Genomic DNA, 5,190 nt, shown 5'->3' with positions numbered 1-5,190 from the left:
AAACTTGATCAGTGAGCACAGTATGCAATAGTCTGAACTATGATCTAAACAGAAGTCAGTTGACTTGACAGGGAAGATAAAGCTACAGGATTGAGCCCGAAAACACGATGGAGTCGATCCACAAAGCTTGAGTTTCCCAAGTTTAGCAAAGAGGATTTTGATAACTGGTTATGACTGGGGGAATATTTCTTTAAGGTGGACGGAATTGTGCCAGAAAATTGGGTGAAGGTGGTAGCACTCCAACTGGAGGGGAAGGCGATTTAGTGGCACCAGGGATTTATGACGTCTAGAGTAGGTCGATTGGTAGTTTGGAAAGAATATGTCCAACCTTTGGCTGCTTGATTTGAAAGTCACGCCTATGATGATCCTCTGTCGGATAGGCAAAAATTGCACTAGGTTGGTTCACTTCAACAGTATCTTGATGCTTTTAATGAGTTATACCCGAGAGCCGGAATCAGGGAAAATCAGACTCTCATTGTTTTCTTGTCTAGACTGTTCGATGTTCTCCAAATGTCCAAATGATTAAACCAAAAAAATTTGGCAGAGGCTTATGCCTTGGCCAAGCTGCAAGAAGTCACTGTGGCTACTATGAAGGATAAACCTAAGCTCTTCACTAAAATACCGCAAGCGGGATTAACTTCCAATTATAAGAACACAACTCCCTTCAATCCTACCAGTAGTATGCCGACTTCTACCTTGAATATGAAAGCCAACCCACAAACGGGGTACTGCCTACACCATCAGTGCCCCAACCAACAAATTCGTTACTTCCTAGAAGCACTAAGCCCTTGACTAGTAGAGAAGTAGATGAGAAAAGAGCCAAAGGCCTTTGCTTTTGGTGTGACAAAAAATACTCCTTCGGCCTTAAATGCAAAAAGGAGCCACTCTACACTCTAAAGCGCATCAAATAAATAACCCACAGAGTTGTCCCTAATGTGGTTGTATCAAGCACCGTGTGTATATCATATTCCATGACAAAACTGCAATACATCCCTACGAAATACTCGAATGCATTGGTACAGTGTATAATGATTAGCTCTTCCTCCAAAATTTATCCTGTCTTCCATGTGTTGCAGCTTAAGAAAATGGTGGGCAATCAGGTCCTAAGTCAACTCCTTCCTCCAAGTTTCTGATATGGAGCTCCCGCTCATTCCAGCTACTATTAAGGCTGCTCGACAACAAGAAGATGGCTCTTTGAAAGTCCTTATTCAATGGAAGAATTTCCCCGCCTCCAAAGGTGGTTGGGGTTGGGTAGGGTTGTGTGTTGTTGTGTGGTGGGGGAGGAGGGAAGGGGTGGGGATATTATGGTGTGCGATGTTAGGCCTCCAAAGGTGTACAATAAAATAACAAAAGCACATATAGGCCACAACTTCTTCAAATGCCCCCTTACAACCCTCTAATTAGACCTGGCCATAGGCCAGTTTAGCCAGTGAATTAGACCAAAACTGACCTCTATAAAACCGAAATCAAAATAGTCAGAACCAAAACCGAAACCAAATTTTGATAGTTTAGTTTCGATTTTTTTATTTTTGAACTATTGAACCGCTAGTTCATAGTCAATTCATGAACCGTTGGTACCATCGGTTCAATATTTTATGAACTAGATTTATTATTTTTTTAAATTTTTTTATTTTTTAAATTTAAAAAGGGGACCGATGGTCCCTTGCAAAATTTCATTGCAAGCAAATATCTGTTTCCCTCCCTTTTTTAAATTCTTTTTAAAATTTCTCTTATAAATATTCACACAATCTCTCAACTCTCTCACTCAATCTTTCAAACTCTCTCATTTATTTTCATCCCTAAACCCTAAACCCAAAAGGGGACCAACGGTCCCTTGCAAAATTTCATTGCAAGCAAATATCTGTTTCCCTCCCTTTCTTAAAATTCTTTTTAAAATTTCTCCTATAAATATTCACACAATCTCTCAACTCTCTCACTCAATCTTTCAAACTCTCTCATTTATTTTCATTCCTCATTCTCTCAATTCTCAATACTTTTTCAATCTCTCATAATTAATTATATAATTTATTTATATAATTAATTTTATTTATTAAAAAAATGACAAATAATGAAAAATTTTCAAGTAATAAGAGATTTAGTTAATATTTATATCTATCAAATGCGAATGAAAATCAATTTATAGAAAATTTTTTAACATAAAAAAGTGGAAGTCAATATATAGAGGTGGAGTAACAATAACATCAACAACAAGTGGAGATAGAACAACCATTCCAAAAAATTCTTACCTCTAATATTTTCAAGATACATTTCAAAAAAATACAAAAAAAATAGTAGTTTTGAAATTGCTTGTAATTATTGTAAGCAAATTTACAAATTTAAGCAAGTAGGTGGATATAAGACGTTTAAAAGGCACTTAGAGTTAAAACATTCAGAAAAAATTGGGCAAAATAGAGGCCAAACACAAATAATTGGGTATAGTTCTCCACATAAATTTTTATTTATTTACGGTGTTCTAATTTTATGTTAATGGAATTGCATATCATGTCATGTATAAAAAAACCTAATTTTCCGTATTATATGTGTTAAAATTAATTATAAAATAACTAAAATTTATAATTGTTACATTACTATTTTGAAAAATATCATACACTTTTTGAAATTCTAAGATTTCTCATATTCACTCTTACCACATCACAAAAAAGTATATCAATACATATTGATAATATGCATTGTATCAAATCGTACAATATACTGATTATATATTACTAACTTTTGATACACTTTAGAATACATTTTTTTCACATGTATCATATCATTCAATACGATTATTGTATCGTATCCGGTGACATTTTAATGTACTTCTTAAGACAATGGAAAGTGGGTCAATCTTGTACACCGTTGCAATCTTATTCAAATACAAAACCACCACCCTCCATTATTATTACACAGTAATAGGACCCAACTCTTGTTCAGTGCGGTCGAAAAATCATTTTGTGGTCAAAAATTAGGAGGCTACACCCCCTCCAATTTGATTGCACTGTTTTGATTCCTCCTCAAGATAGTTTGTTAGACGCATTAAATAGTTCCTGGAATTCATCAACAATTTCTCTAATTCACTCTCATCATCCCCTTGTTCTTTTTTCTTGAGTTCAATTAGAGAACTTGATTTTACCCAATATCTTAAAATTATATATATATGTATTATTAAAATAGTTGCAACTTATAAAGGATTATTGTTCTATTTTTTATTTTGAATTAAAATTATATTTAAATTAATATTTAAAATTTAAAATAAGGAAATCAATTAACGGTAGTTAAATAAAAACCAAAAATACAAATTTTGAAAAAAGAAAAAATTGCTTTCTTCGTATTAACTATTGTACTGTTACATGAAGATGAGATATTAATTAAAATCGATAAAAAATTTTTCACGTAAACCTTTTTAGGCAAACGTACAACGATTTAACTTTTATAGGTAAATTTACTTTTAATTATAAAAATACCCTCTCCCAACTTATTACGTCACTCTCAATGATTTACGTTACGTTCGGCCGCTTAAAAATTATTATTATTATTTATATATTATGTTAAATATTTTTATTATTATTTATATATATTATTATATATTATTTTTGTTATTATTTATTATATTATATATATATATATATATTTTAAAATGAGTTTACATACTCTGCACGTACCCTACGCACCTTGTACGCACATTTTACGTTTCATATGCACTATGATATAGACACGTTGCAACTTATAAAGCACTATTGTTCTAATTCTTATTTTAAATTAAAATAATATTTAAAATTTAAAATAAGGAGATTGATTAACGGTAATTAAATAAAAACCAAAAATACAAATTTTGAAAAAAGAAAAAAAAAATACAATATTGTACCGTTACATGAAGATTTTCATTTGCGCCCTCTCTTGTTTTCCTGTTGAAATTTTTTGTCACCGGGAAAGCTTTTTCTTCTGCTCTTTTCTTCTCTGTATCTTAGATTATATGATTTTGTCCTTCTGCTCTTTTCTCATCTGTCTCTTCGGCTATATGATTTTAATTCTGTTTCTTTTTCTTATTTTCAGATCCAGCAAAATATAAACAGGAATTGAGGGAAGAATTAAACTCTACATTTTCAATAAGCTGCTTCTAATCGAACTTGAATTCCTATTTAATGTAATTTTCTCTCTCGTTTCTTCTATTTCTTCATTCTTAATTGTTGGCTTGAAAACCCTATTTCTTGCTGTTTCAGTTTTGTCTCTCATTCTGCAAGAGGTTGCTATTCGTAAATTCACCACTCCTGATCAATCTTGAAGACCTATATGATGTGATTTCATTTCCCTTTACTTTTCATGTACATTTTTTTTTAATTCTTAATTGTTGCTGTTTCAAATGTGTCTCTCTTTTCTTTTCTTTCGTGCAAAATAGTTGACAAAATTGAAGTAAGCAATAATTATGGTAGCAAATCCTAAAATACAATCAATTCTGATGGATCTTGAAGGCTTATTTATTGTAATTTCCTCTCTCTTTTCTTTTTCTTTCATTTTTTTTGTTCTTAATTTGATTTTAAAATTATTTTCATTCAGTTTGCTTGAAAACTCTGATTCTTTTGTTTCATTTTGTCTGTTGTTTTGCAAAGAGGCAATGGGCTTCATCTAAATCCCCCGATTATTAGACTGCTTGATTTTAGATGAGGGAGGACTTATTCAGTTGCCGTATAAGACATCTTCCAGTTCGCTGGCTGGTAATTTCTTTGTTAGTTCTAACTATTGATGAAGAATGTTTACCTTATGTTGTGTAACCATTATTACATAAGTTTTTGATATTTTCACTTTGGCTGTAAGTATGTTTTATCATACTTGTAAAAATGAGGATTGCTAATATTGGTTTTATAATCTTTTTCAGTCATTGCTAATGCTTCATGTATCTTAAGTTTAGTTTTTGTTATGTTATTTTTGGCCCTACTTATATGAATGACTACATAATATTGTTGTGTTGTGCCTTGTCACAGAATTAGCTGGTTTTCCACTTCCTAATCACCCACTTATTGTAGGAGTTCTTCCCCAACCCTGTTCTTGTGGAAACAGACAAGATATACTTAAATTATCTTATTTATGGTTTTGACCGTGGATGTGAAATTAGAATTAAGGCTCAATTTTTATATTCCACAACTGTTATGTTGATTACCTTTCTTGGAATGCTATGTTGTTAGTTTGTGTTTA

The 5,190-nt window shown here is 31.9% G+C and overlaps 1 long non-coding RNA gene across 2 annotated transcripts; it reads left to right on the top strand.

Annotated features, from left to right (window-relative positions):
* Window positions 1–3,888: 3,888 nt before the first annotated feature.
* Window positions 3,889–5,128, top strand: LOC123204899. Of its 2 annotated transcripts, XR_006499641.1 has the most exons (5): window positions 3,889–4,144; window positions 4,221–4,295; window positions 4,397–4,480; window positions 4,608–4,712; window positions 4,980–5,128. It is a non-coding gene; the product is annotated as an uncharacterized LOC123204899 (long non-coding RNA). The 2 variants fall into 2 exon arrangements; XR_006499640.1 differs by lacking the exon at window positions 4,397–4,480 and having other exon boundaries at window positions 3,890–4,144.
* The last annotated feature ends 62 nt before the right edge of the window (window positions 5,129–5,190 follow it).

This window comes from Mangifera indica, chromosome 20 (genome assembly GCF_011075055.1).
Source record: "Mangifera indica cultivar Alphonso chromosome 20, CATAS_Mindica_2.1, whole genome shotgun sequence".
NCBI lineage: Eukaryota > Viridiplantae > Streptophyta > Magnoliopsida > Sapindales > Anacardiaceae > Mangifera > Mangifera indica.
Note: the sequence above shows the minus strand (reverse complement) of the source record. Positions and strands in the feature narration are given on the sequence as shown.